Raw genomic sequence first — 15224 nt, 5'->3', positions numbered from 1 at the left:
GCTGGTCTCGCAAGTTTTAAATAAAACTCTTTTTGCAATTTATCTTCTTGTTTTTTTTACAATTTATTTTCTTGTTTTTTGAATGAAATTATTTTTGCAATTTATCTTCCTTGTTTTTTTAATGAAATTCTTTTTGCAATTTATCTTCTCGTAAGTTGATATGAAATTATTTTTGCAATTCATCAACTCAAGTATGATGGATTTGTATATGTGTTATTGTTGCTTTTAGGTGACTCCGGAGATGTTCTACCTTAAAAAAAGTTGTTAATCTTTGATTTGAATGGAATATTGTTAAAGAGGTGGTGGCGGACTACTCTTAAAATGACCCAAGGTGGTGATTCATAAATTAGGCAACCATGTCATCTCTTTGCAGCCACAGTTGATCAATTTTATGAAATCTTTGTGGGAGCATTTTGAGATTGCTACATGGAGTAGTATGACAAGGAGAAATGTCAGTCCCATAGTGTCTTTGATAGAAAGCAAATTGGGATATGATGGGTTTCCATTCTGTGACCTTTAACCTTGTGCTTTGTTTGTAATATTTGGAACTTTATTGCCAACACTGCATCAGCATGCACTATAGCAGGAGATGCATCTTTTAGTAATGCATAACTGCTTTTGCATTTTGGGATTTTTGCATAAAAGATTCCAGAAACCACTTGATCCCCAATGTTGAAGACTAATTTACCCCAGCCATCGGTCTCTTGCTCTATGAGGACTATTTTTTATTTTGAGCACAGCACCATATAATAGTCCTCATTATCTTCATTTGTAGGGGACCATAGTACTACAAAATTGTCACCCATCTGAAGCATGTCAGCAACTGGTCTCTATCCATTGCACATGTTACAAATTCCTTCTCCATGTGTGATGCAGTCTTCCCATTGATGGGCTCCAACCTGTTCAAGGTCCATGGATTTGCATGAGATAAATTGGTGCATTTATCCCATGTTTCATCCATGCAAAATTAACAAAAGTATGACAAATGTCTGAACAAGGCTTGTGTGGGATCTTTGTTACTAAAACACAATATGAAGTGTGTTGAATGACTTCCTTTGATGGTCTGGAAGTTCCATGCTTTAGACCTGTCAACATCACCAACCTTTACTTCTATGAAGAGCCTTTGTTTAGAATCATCTCCCATCTTCCATGCCAACCATTCCACAACATCGTGTGCATTTTGTAGCTTTGCACCATTTACATCCAATTGCTCACTGATTAGTGCACGCTTTATGACTGCACCAATCCCATCATGTTCTCCCTTGCCATGATCGCTTTCAAAAAAGTTCCACATCATCCAAATGCTAGTTAAAGAGCGATACCTAGCATAACAAACAACAGATATATTGCATTTTAAAATATGTAACATCTTCAGCGTGATGTAGAAAATAAGGGGGCAGTGTCCAATGTCTTACCTTGCAACAAAGTAAAATGGGCGAGCGACCTTAAACTGAGATGCTGCCCCATCTGACCAAACCCAGTGTCTTTTAAACTTCAAGCCTTTAGACACCAACCATTGATGGTGAAGCATAAAGCAATGCTGCACATATAGTGTGTCATGTACTTTGTCATCTGAAATGTAAAGATGGATTGCTTTTTTATCTCACTCATCTCCTTCCAATAGCAAATATGAACCAAGATGGTCACTTGGTCATTATGCCAATGCATTGATTGAACCTCATTCTGCACTTTGAATGTATAGTTCTGTGCAAAGTCAACAACTGAAAGCACCACATCATCAGGAAAAATTATGGTGCACTCTTTGAATTGAGAGTGTTGCTAGTAACTACGGAAGTTGTGAGTGATAAACACATTTAAGTATTGCAAGTATTGAGGGATGATGATGGATAGAGGAGTTTCCTTGTATAAAAATTTTATTCTTTTCTTTGCATCACCTTTTCTAGTATCCTCGGTGGCATATTCATATGTATTTCATCTTATCAATGCACCATTTGCATCATCCAACTCACATGGGCAAAACAACGGTTGTGGGCACTTGTCACATTTGCACAATAAGCGTTTAAGCTTGTGCCATTCAGCATCCTCTTTCTTTGGACATATTGCCAAATGCCAGATTTTAGACACAAAAGAACAACTGTTGGTGTGGGCTCCCCTTGGGACCTACCATGCAACAATCTGCTATTCTGCCTCATGGAATTCACTGCTAGTCGGAATAAGTCTATTCTTGTATGGTAAATACAACAAGTATTCCTTTCCTTTAGTTTTTTAATGAAATAGGACTTCAGATTTTGAAAAGAACATAAACTAATATCTATAGAAGGATGCTCCTCCTTGAAATTAAGGAAGAATTTTGCCCACAAAATCGATCATCAACAATCATTATTATTTAAACCTAAACAGTAGACAAAAAAACTATAAGTTATTTAAAACTTAGAGTGCCATCATTATTTTTCTAAGTTCTATCACTCAATTACTATCTTAGCTGCTACTAGTAGTGCCAAATATGAGTAAGTGCTAGATAGTACTAAATGCTAAATAGTACTAGGTGCTAAGTATTGTTGTTGTAAACTCTAGATAGTACTAAATAGTAAATGCTAGATAGTACTAAATATGTTTACATAGTACTAAGTGCTAAATATTTTACTAAATGCTAGATAGGACTAAGTGCAAATATTACTAACTACTAGTTTAGTACTATTAGTAAGTGCTAATATTAATTACTAAAGTGCTAGATAGTACTATTAGTAAGTGCTAATATTACTAAGTGCTAATATTAGTAAGTGTTAGATAGTACTATTAGTACTAAATATTAAGTGGTAATATTACCACTTAGTAAGTGCTTATATTACTAGTGTTGGATAGACTAAACAGTAAGTGCTAGATAGTACTAATAAATAGGAAGTGTTAATATTAGTGAGTGCTGGATAGCAAGTGCTAATATTACTAAATAGTAAATGCTTAATCTATAGTACTATTAGTACTAAATAGCAAGTGCTAGATGGTAAGTGTGATATTACTAGGTGCTATATAGTACTATTAGTATTGAATAGTAAGTGCTAATATTACTAAGTGCTAGATAGTATTGAAGAGTACTTACTAAGTGCTAATATTACTAAGCGTTAGGAATTATTGAGTCCTAAATAGTACTTACTCAGTGCTAAATGTTACTAAGTGCTACATAGTATTAAATAGTGCTAAAATACTGTAAAATAATACTAAACAGAACTAATAGTAGTAATAGCATAGTTAAGGCAAGGAAGAGAACAATATCTAAACAGTACTGTATAGTACTAGTAGTAGGGTTAGTGCAAGGGATACTACTAGATAGTACTAAATAGAACTAGTAGCAGGGTTAGTGCAAGGAGAGAATGATTACACTCGAAGTCCTTCTCTAATACAAACAATCAAACATCACACACTACTAATTAACACTAAATAGTACTATTTAGTCAACGAGTATTCTATTTAGTCATAATAACTGACTTGAAAGAGCAAACAATACTATTTTGTCCTATCTTTATTCCTAGGACTGATTTCTAAAATATGGTCTATACTATAAACGTATTAATCCCCAATGTAGTATTTAGTACTGTGACTCTATGATTTAGTGTTAAATTCGCTTCATATAGAGTCTGTTACAGTGTTAAATGTTAGTTTTAACATTTGAACAATACTAATATTGTACCTAACAGTACTAAATAATTGTAAAGAGTACCAAATAATAGTATGTAACTTGGGCTTCGTTGAAAGGAGAAAGATGCACCTCTGTGAGCTCCAAGAAATGGGTGGGATGTTTTGCATACTTTTTTGGACCAAGCCTATGCCTACAAACATCCTTCTTGTTTGGGGAAACTCTGGTGTTGTCTTTCCAAAACTGGACAACACATTTAACAACCTCACAACTTAAGGAATCCTGTCTAAGCTTTCGATCTCCATTTGCGCATTTGAAGGAAGCTTGTTTTATGTCCACGTGATGTTTCTTTAGATTTCATGCTTGAATTCCAAGGGCTTTAGCTACTTTGCTATCACTATATTTTTTAAATGCTAAAGTCTTAGCAATCATGTGGAGAGCTACTCTCTTTGGAGCTAACTTATTAGCACTTTCTACTCTTTTCACAAGACTCAATGATGTCTTTAGATTATCCACTATTGCCATTGATATGGACTGGCTTTGAAAATTTGTCTCATCGACAACCTCTTGCATATCTGAATGTTTTATAATCTTAAACAAAATGTCAGCCTTCGTTCTCAAGTCCAAGTTCTTAATGGTATGCTTGAAATGTCGCACAACTATTAATGTCAAGTGTCTCATGTTCCTTTTGGAGCAATGTTGTGACAGTGCATTGAGCGAGTTCCCTTGGCACTTCTAGTGTGGAGTTCTCCATCCTACGCACAACCGTATTTCAATGGTAAATCATAAATTAATGAATGACACAAGAAGACAATACATCAAAACATGCATGCTCAATCTTACTGTACGAGAAAGTCATCCTAAGAGAGAGAGAGAGAGAGAGAGAGAGAGAGAGCTCTAGAGAGAGAGAGAGAGCTCTAGAGAGAGAGAGAGAGAGAGAGAGAGAGAGAGAGAGAGAGAGCTATAGAATCACTCAAACATAACTGGTCTTTGCGCCAAAGAGAACATACGGTCCAAAGTGCGAGGGCTTCAATGAGAGAGAAGGGGAGAGCCAGTTTGCACAGAGAATGGAGAGAGCCGGGGAGAGAGAAAGAGCAATAGACCTCTGAGAGAGAGAGAGCAATGGGCCTCTAGTGAAGATGAGCGGAGATAATTGCAAGGACAGAGACAAGACTCCACGAGAGAGAAGAGAGTCAACTGTCACTGGTTTCAAACATGTGCGAGTGATTCCACGAGAGAGAAGAGAGTCAATTGAGAGTAGATTGCCGATTGCAGATTCCTTGATGTGTGGGGAAATCATCCTCGATTGAGAGTGGATTGCAGATTGTAGATCGTGGACTCCTCGATATGTAGAAATCTAATCCAACTGTTAGCGCCTTTTAGTACACAATTTAGTACTATATCTATGCTAGAACCTTTGCCAAAAAGAGTACTTTTTTAGACACCGTAGCATGCTTTCACCCCTCTATGGCTTTTCCTAAATGTCATGTACTAGTTGGGAGATCCCTTGAATTCAATCTTTAAAATGCATTGGTTTGAACATTTCCTAGGCATCTTGTTTGGAAACTGAACAAAGAGGTGAGAAAGTAGCGGGTTCACTTTCCTAAAAGACATTTTACATTTAGGCATGGCTTTAAGAGTTGAATTTATCATTGGCCATCATTTGAGAGTCAGCGAAAGAGAATTGACCTTCATTGACTAAAGGGTAGGCTATCTTGATAACCATCCTTAGCTACAATGAATGTATAAGTGTGAGATTGTGAAGCCGCACTACGTCCACTATCAAGAACCATGTCCATATGTATGGGGATCTCAGAAGTCTGCGGCCTCGTGTGGCAACTCTCTAAGATCGAATCATCAAGGGATATCCAATGTGGAATAAGATACTTAAGCATTACACCATAGGTCTAGTTTTTTTTCCTTTTTTTTTGGCAAGAACTAAATTGATTAAAAAGAAATTTGTACAACATGAGCACAAGGAATCAAGGAGATCCTGATATCAAGATATAGACGCATGGACGCATGCACCACTCACTATTGAAACAAGAAGATGAAACATAAGCCAGGTCCAACTATGGCTACTCTTACATATATCACACTCTGACTCTACCCTCCAAAAGCCTTTTTAATTGCCTCCACTTCTTGCTGTGATATGGAGAAAGTTTTCTGGAGAACTATATCAGGAATCCCCGGAGTAGAACCGAACAGCGCACTTGCTACCAGAGAGAGGCCCGGGTTCTGGCTGTTTAGCGACGAGAAGGAAAGACCTGGCACCCCTCCTACATCAAGTTGGAAGTGCACAAGACCTCGTGGAAAGACAAACAGATCTCCAGCATAAATTGTGGTAGTAAAGAGTTTTCCAGTGGTGTCTATGAAGCCCACCAACTGCGCTCCTTCCACAGGCAAAATAATCTCTGATGCTCGTGGGTGCACATGAGGAGGCACAAACCCACCCGTGGCGAAATCTATCCTTACCACGGTAAGACCTTGGGTGTTGAGAGCAGGAAAGGTCGCCCCAGCAGCTATACTCAACCCTATCCCCAGGGCGTTAGAGACATTCGCAGCCTTTGCCACCAGGCTCGATTTGAAGTCGGCATAGGTCACAGAGGCCGGGTTCTTGCATGGAAGGCCATTGAGAAAGAGGTTCGTATTGCTAGTGTCACCAACGCAGAAGTCAAAGAGAGGGTCAGGATCAGCGGCGTAAATGGGACCTAAGGTTGCAGCTGAGACACAGAATGTGAAGAGGAGACGCAAAATTCTCTTCATGATTATGCTGTATGAGGGGCTTGAAGACGGAAACGCTTGGATTCAGGAATCAGGATGTGTTGAGAACCCAGTGGTGGACGGATAGCTGATTATATAGCCATGAAGCTGGCAATCAATTAAGCTAGAAAGAACAATTTTTAAGATTGAAGACGTTAATGGATGCATGACAGCCGTTGTATTGAACAAACTGGAACTCGTGATTGTGGTCGCGTACAAGGGTCACGACTCTCACGAGAAGAATTGCTACAGCAAAAGTCGTGGCTGGCGATTGCCGAAGATCAATCATGCGACTCGATTGAAGCCGAAGAGACATCTGTACGTGGAAAAGTTGAGAATTGTGCTATTACTGGGCAAGCCACAGCCAAGTGTGATATCGAGAGGCAAGGCAAGCCTCACGGGTCACGGTTCGAGGGCCGCACTTCCACGGACGGGTTGTCGCAACCTTGTAAAGTCCAGCTTTGCAATTCAGCTTTTGTAGTGTTGAGTCGATTCAACACGAGGAATGGCCTTTTTGCCTTTGCCTTACGGGTGTCGCCACTTTAATTTCGCAAGCCCGTCCTTATGAACAGAGGCTATAATGTAAGGCTGGTATACACTTTGCCATGTAAAAAGTGAAAATTGTTCTTTTCTTGCATGGGTCCTATGACCCCCAAGACTTTTTAACTATGAGTTCAAAGTTCATTTTACCTAGGTTTCGTTGGCAAAATCTATACTTTATGTGTGTGAGTGTGTGTGCATGCACATATGTGTGTGAAGGAATTAATATGAATGTCATGAGGACATGTGGCAGACAAAGTAAATGCCAATGTGTCAACAAGAGAGCACTAATGCTCGAGTGCACTACCTCCTACTTCATTTGGCTATACATGAAATGTTTTTGTATTTGTTGCCAAAATAAATGTAATCTTAATATAGAGCTAGTGGCCGTGAAATTTGTAGCTTAGTTCACCCATAAATGGATGTACTAGAAAAAACTAAATTCATACATATGCAATGCTCTATGAATAAATTCCAATATTATTTATCGTTTTTCTTTGGTTCCTTTTAGAGTCACTACCTTGCAATGAGGCCCATAAGCATGTCAAAGGTGGTTCTAGTTATTAATTCACAACATCAAACCTGCTAGCGAGCTATTTTCCATTTTTCATTTTTCAGCCATGTTGGGCTTCTTTGCACTGGTTTAGGGGGCACAAGTTGGTGACGTGTACATCTAGAGGTGGCAAAACACGACTGTTGGTTTTTTAAAAAATTTGACAACTCCCGCTATAGCATCCAAATTTTCATTAAATTTACTTATAGCACGCATGTCACCATGTCCTATCCTCTCACCCTATCACCCAAACATTCTTCCAAAATCCAAATTCTCCTAGAATATAAATTCTCTAATAATTCTTACCTTCTTCCCCTCCCTGCTTCTTTTAAATTTTGTTTTATGTGCTCCTCAAGGGCATTTGCCCTCGTGGCTCTTTGTGCTACGCAGGCTCCTTGGAAGTTAAAATGTGTGCAATTTTTGATTTCTATCACAAAGCTTTCAGGCAAGTCCTTGTTTCTCTTCCCAATATAGCTCGTCTAATAACAAAAATTATTTCACATTTCTTCATTCGCTTTCTTTATTTAAAATAAAGAACCATGTGGTACAATGCAGTTTGTCATGGGTTGCAAGAGAACTAGATAGAGGCTGTGTGAGTTAGGAAAGTTGATATACCAGTCAGGCTAAAGGCCATGGATATTATTGATACAAAATCAAAACAAAAACAAAAGACACATTTGCAAGCAATGAATGCTGAAGGAGAGGTCTACAACGGTGAGAAAAATGTCACTTTGCTTAGCAGTTAGTCTTAGAGGTGGCAAATGCACCCATTTGAGCAATGTCATCAAAACAAAGAATACAAGATGTGGTTTCGAGGTAGCAACATCAGTTCCTTTGGGGGACTAACCGGCTCGTGTCCTAAGATGCTTTACCATGCACCTCGACAATGTGAAAAGGGTGCATAGCTTAGATTAGCTAGCTGCGAAGAGGAAGTGAGGAAGCCATCGTTGCAGTGACATTATTCTAGCACAATAACACGAGAGTATCTCCAAACAAGGACATTTATAAGTCACAAAGGAAATGCAAGCAGTATGAGGAGCATATCATACACATGCTTAACATTATGCAGGTCAGTATCGTACTTGTGGCTATCTTTTTTCTTCACAAAAACTGGTTACTTTTCATTTGCATCTCATGAAATTTTGGCGAGTGAGGGAGGGAAGGAAGGGGGAAGAAAGAAAGAAAGAAAGAAAGTTTATTAAAGTCTTCAGAAGACCAATGGGTCTATGAAACTGTGAGAAACCTGACACAAATTTACAAGCTATGAGGGTGGATCTACCAAGCGAGCATCAACACTATATGATGTATATCCATAAAGACCATCAATACAGAGTCATAACATAATGTCAATATGATACTCATCACCATCACCCATGTCATCAGATCATCAAAGTACAAGGCAAATCCGGCCCAATATCATGGATCAACCAGTGGGATAGTGATAGAATAAAATCAAAGATAGGATGTTTTCGCCTATCCGTGGGTATTGTATGATGTGATCTCCTGGCAGAGGCTCTGTATCAAACTAGGTCTATGGTAACCCTTGTCAAATGCATCCCAAGCCTAAACAAGGAGGTAATGTCCCTAAATGCAATCTCTGAGTCTGTCCTCTTGGTAGTTATAAATCTTGACTATGCATAACAATGGTCAATCACTAAAATTAATGTATGCTTTCATAACTAGGGACCAATGCATGTTTGGGCATAGCTATTTTTTGTGAAATTTAGGGTGATCATGGAGAGCCAATATTTGTTTGCTTGTTTCAACCACCATGTTGGGTGTGTCAATTTGTAGAGGAAGATTTTCTAATGAATCCATGAGGCTACAGCTTGTTGGGGAGGCTTGCAAGTGAGAGAGATGGAGTTGCTTGTCAGGGAGTAGAGCTATAGGCAAAAGGGTCCAATGATTGCAGCCACTATGTTGGTTGTCTGCTGCTATTCTTCTTGTTAATTTTCATTTGCATTTTATGAAGTTTGGGGGGTGGGGGTGGTTGATATTCAACCACCATGCTGGTTGTTAACATCCATGCTCGTCGCAATTGTCATGTGCTAGTTCAACAGTGTGTGAGAGGAAATCAGCTTGATTAGAGCACATGGACACTTATAATAATGATAGTGAAAATCGACCACCATGATGGAGCTACCAGTTACTACCATTTAGGGAGCACATGCATGAATCCTAATTACTATGCATTGGGATGACCACTTGATCCAATAAAGTCTACACAAAGGGGATTCTTCCCCCCCTTCAAAATGAAGTTCCACATTGGAAAAAATATCTAGTAGTGCCCCTTCGAAATATAATAGGCAGCCAATTGCTCATCGACTCCTAGCAATTTAATTCAAATAGCCAATTGATCATCTAGGTGGCTGGGTGGCCACTAGCTATTTGTGCCATGCAGCCTCATCGACATCACACTACTCCACCCTCCTTGTCTCCACCACCCTCGTTGGCTTCACAATGTCATACCCTCATTGTCTCCACCACCCTCATCAACTTCACACTACTCTATCCTTGTCTCCACAATCCTTGTCAACTTCACACTGCTCCACCCTATCTCCCACCCTTGTCTCGTACTCAACCCTCCTCCTACACCTCTAGCTCTAGCTTATTCCATTCTTTCCTAGTTGTCTCCAAAGTGGTGGTAGTAATCTCCTACAAACATAGAGTGGGTGATATGCTATAGGACCTTAATTAGATCAGCAATCTACCCAATTCAGTTCGTAAGAGGCCGATGTTTGAGTCCCACAATGATTCAATTTATTTATCGTCATGAAGGTCGAGTTGAGTAGCTTACTAGTTGAGCAAAGTATTTTTGTAAAGTTAAGCAACCGTACTGCACTTGCTCAACTAAGACCTATTCTTTTATTGATAGAATACCTTTTTATAATGTAAGCTTGTTAATACATATAAACTATTGGTCTTGTGAATACTTCATTCTTGTATTGACAAAACACCTTTTTGTAATATAAACTTGTTAATATGTACAAAGGTGTTTTGAATTTGGGTCTTATGAATACTTATTGGTCTTATTTGAAAAATCCTAATAATAATATGGATTCAATCCTTATTAACCTTTAGGATTTCTCTAAATGTCTATCTAGAATTAAACTTAATTCAAGGGCTTTAAAACATTTTTTACACCGATCTGGTTGGTGGGCTCTCGACCATCATGTGTTGTCACTACTATGTTTCGCATATGGCCAAAGTCATTATGGCCCTTGAAGGGTTCCCTTTATGGGAAAGGGCCATATTAACGTGTCATATATGTTCGGTGGCATCATTCATGGTCTAGTCTGCCAAAAATAAACAACCATCTATTTTGCATCTATTGTGCTTTGTTATAGTTTAATTCACGTTCTTTGTTGCTTATCCAGCTCCATAGGCTAAAATACTTGCATTTTTTAATGCTTTAATTTATGCTCTTAGTGTGCCATTGGGCAATATTAAAATGATGCTGCTGTTTAAACTATCCCAACCTTATCGTGCCACCAATCCATGGTTGAACGAGGCTAGTGGTTGTACAACAATAATCGCTTGAGGAATCTGTAAATCATTCAACACACAACGACAACTATACATAAAAATATGCACGATCTTGCAAAACTCACAAATGGAAAAGATAACAACCACACAGGGTGCAATCTCCCCCCATAGGATGGTGCTCATCTTCCAATTCCTATGTATTTGATTGATTCAATAATTTTGAGCAACAACTGATACAAGCCCATGTACATTGCACGAACTAGAGATAAGCCACACGTGCACACCTTCTAAAATAGCTTGCCTTTTCTAGAAATAGAGTTTGATTTTCCGACTTTAGTTAATATGCTTAGGCTAAGCCTCTAATGTTCCAAAAACTGAAGTATGTACATGAACATTTGTAATCTCAAAAACTAGGATTTTTGAAGTAAGCCTTGTTTATTCCTCGCATCACTGATTGCACCTTACATGCACAAAAATATAATGAATCATGCTTGCCACCAATAGCCATCTCTGATTAGTTACTTTCCCCTAAATTCACAACATCCATAAATAATGAAAATATTTCAAGCATATGAAACCTTGGAATCAATCACCAATATTATTCAATCTTTTAGCATTTAAGCAATGCAAAATCAACAAATCATAGATGGATGGTGCACACATGTGGCACATACCATTGCATGGTGCACACACTGCTACACATACCATCATCGCGTAAGTGGTGCACACATTTCTAACCCTCATAAAATCATAGCCATGTATCCAGCCATGCGTAAGGATGTTGCACACACTACTAACATATCGTTGTTCATCGCGTAAGTGGTGCACATATTGCTACACAATCATCGCATAAGTGGTGTGCACTCTGCTACACACTCATACGAATAAGCAAGCACACACTGCATTAGCTATGTGACAAAATGCTAGATCTCACAACTAAATACTGAAATATTAAAGAATAATGGGATAATCCCAATTCTTGTAACAGGTTGAAACTTGTTATAGTTTAATTAATCTTAAGAAATTAATGTTTAAAACTAGCCTAATGGTTGGAACAATGTTTAAAATTAATGTTTAGGACTAGCCCAGTGGTCCACTAACCTATGGTTGAACCAGCCCGGTGGTTGGCATTGGTTATAGTTTAATTAATAGTTATTAAAAATCAATGTTTAAATCCATCCCTGGTTGAAATATGTTTATTTAACTTTTAATTTAGTCCTAAAACCATCATGCATGTTGCAGTTACGCTTATCTAGTGAATCATAAACTACTTATTGTGGTCAAATAGTACTAAAAGAGTGCCAAATATTGGTCAAACAATGTGTTTAAAATAAACACTTATTTCATTAATTTTGAACTCATATGTCTACTCTGGGACTAATCCCAAAAACCCTTCCCAATTAAAAAGTTTGCTTTATGAAAATATCATTCAAGAATCAAAAGTTCACTTTTTGGCACTATCATTTCCACATAATAAATTTCACAATCTATCTCTATAATGGTGCACTACTAATGCAAAAACTTTGATTAAATCCTACTTTTGTACTTCTTGTTTTTAACAATCCTATTCACGTTTTAAAAAAATCATGACTTATTAATTTAAATCCATGAAAAATCACTTTCAATATAAAGACTTATTAATATTATTTAATCCAAAGGAATGCACTTAAAATTTGATGTAGAAAACTATAACACTCTTGAAGTCCCAAAAAATTTAAAGGTTAAAATAGACAAGAGGCATGGAAGACTCTTTAAATGTGCTCCACAATTAGTAGTATGCTTGCAATTTTACAATGTCATATGTTTACAAGAAATATTGCTCTCCATGAGTCTTTGTACAAAGGAGTCTGACACGCAACCTTTTCAATAACTCAATTCTACCTTTACAAATGTGTTAAGTACAAATAGGCAACTAGTTTGTTTGAATGTCCGATTCATCGTCACTTATTGCTTGGATGCTTGAATGGTATTGTCATGGGCATTCTTCATTTGCGCTATCTCCTTCTACTTTCTCCTTAGCGAGCATCTTCAAAAACTCTGTAATGTGCAAAATAATGGGTAGTGGTATTCTTATTTTTTCTTCTACATCATATCCCATGTGCTTCCTTGTTTTCTTTGTCCTTGATTTCCAAGATACTATGACTGTCTCTATGGAAAGCTCTAAAACTGCTTCATGGTTTGGAACCCAATCCTTTTTCAAACAGCCAACATACAATGTATTTTTATCGTGGTTCTCCTTCCTACCCCTTGGCTCATACCATAGTGCTGTAAATGTTACAACTTTTCCCTTGTCGTCCATGCTCATGTCCACCACTTTTGCAACCTAGAACTTAACATTCTCATGCTCATTGTCTGATGGTCAAACTACAACAAAACAGTGGATCTATATGTCTACTTCTAGCATAAACTCTCTCTTCCTCAGACCACAATATGGACATGGGAGTAGCGAATCAAGCTCATTTTCAAAGACATCAAACGATGGGCGCAAGTCGTTACCAACATTTGGCCAAAATAAAGGCCGTTTTGCCTTGGCATCATTTGCTCGCATTTTCTCAAGGTCCTTTATCAATTGATAGGTCTTCTTAATTACAACAGCAATGTGCTCCTTCCAAGAGAGCTTCTAATCAGGAAATCTATGAAGCATTTTCTCTTTGTATGTAATAAAAGATTTTAAGCCTTCTATTTCACCTTTAGATTTCTTGCTGAAATCTTTTATAGGAGTCCATACTGGATGCATTTTTTTGCTCGAGATCGAAGTTAAGAGACAGTAAGATTCTTCGGGTTCCCATGTTGTATCATGAGAATAGTGTTACCACTGCATCACTGGTTTTTCATCCTTTAAGGAAAAGCGAAAGTAGTGTGGAGCGCTATGACCAATCAGGGCATCACCACCTTTTTGTATGAAAGGTAGAATAAAGCTCTTCCAATCATACATCCTTTCAACCATGGAGCATACTGTACCTTCCTTGCGGCCACCAACTTGCCTCCCACATTTTCTTATCAAGTTATTCATCATCTCTATGTCTTTATGTTTTAGCTCTCTTGAGACTATGCTAAAAACCTGATTGATATCCTCATGCGTGTCCAACCAACAAAAACCCAACTTCAATCTCATTGAAGATTCGATGAGCGATTAGCATTGAGCAAAATGTAAAAAAGAGTATATTCTTATTCTCTCATCCACAATTGTCTGCCTGTATTCTCAAATTTGCTGGTAGGTGACCTTTAGGTGGAGTATTTATGAATCGAGGAAATGTTGTTGTGTTCTAATCCATACCATCTATAATAATGCACATGTACTCATTTGGATGAGAAATAGCTTGCTCCTTCCAAAATGCATATCTTAGTCTAGAATGCCGAACCAATCCATGATGAAATTCCCTTTTTTTTTTGTATGATTCTCTTTGTTCTAAAGATGTTGCATCTCAAGTGCTCGCTTTAGATCATCACAATCACTACACTTTGACATTTTTTACCCTTTTGGGATTTTAACATGTACAAAGCTTTTCTTCCAAAGAGTATACAAATTGTGAAAAGATGTCAGAGCATGCCCTCTTTGTCTCCGTGTTTCTGCAATACACTTAAACACTTATTTTTTTGTCAAACCTATCAGAAGATGCATTTCAGATAGATGCGGTTGAGGTAAAGCATTTTCATGAATGTAGTCTTTTAAAATTGTTGTTGCTGAGACTATTGAGGCTCTTGTTTTGGGCCTTCCTGTGTTTCCATGAATGTTAATCTTTGCTCCATACTTTGCTTTATTTGCCAAATCCCAGTATGTTCCATGTGATAATCCTGTAGTAATGCGATATACATTATTGCAAATATTTTTTTCATTTATACAAGGCTTTATCTATTGTTCAAAATTTGGCTCTTTCATGTCATTTACCAGAAAGCAAGAGAGCCTCGTGAGTAGGTATTCATTTCTTTTGCTCCCTCTTCTTTGCCACACCTGTTCTCTACATCCCTTGATGTTAAGTAAGTTAATGGAATGCATACAACTTTGCTTGCAACATGTAGATCGCATTGCTTTTAGCATAACATCTTCATTCAATACTCTTATTCTCTTTGGTTGCTTTTCTACATCTACCTGGACTCACTTTCTTTTCATGCATATGTATGTCTGTTTCTTCTGTACGTTTGTACACTTCTCCTTATCAAATTTGTTTATCACTTTATTTTCATGGGATGTTGCATCCTTCATCTTATTCAATCAAAGTCAAATACCGAATAGTCTTATGTTGGTTTCTTCTATACTTCCAAGTTTTTGAAATTTTACACCTCCCAGTT

At 37.8% G+C, this 15224-nt stretch overlaps 1 pseudogene; it reads right to left on the bottom strand.

The window, feature by feature from the left end:
* Positions 1-5660: 5660 nt before the first annotated feature.
* On the bottom strand, positions 5661-6436 carry LOC147899007 (germin-like protein 1-3 pseudogene; annotated as a pseudogene).
* Positions 6437-15224: the final 8788 nt, after the last annotated feature.

Source organism: Dipteris shenzhenensis, chromosome 8 (genome assembly GCF_047967505.1).
Source record: "Dipteris shenzhenensis isolate YYH24624 ecotype China chromosome 8, Dip_SZ_1.0, whole genome shotgun sequence".
NCBI lineage: Eukaryota > Viridiplantae > Streptophyta > Polypodiopsida > Gleicheniales > Dipteridaceae > Dipteris > Dipteris shenzhenensis.
Note: the sequence above shows the minus strand (reverse complement) of the source record. Positions and strands in the feature narration are given on the sequence as shown.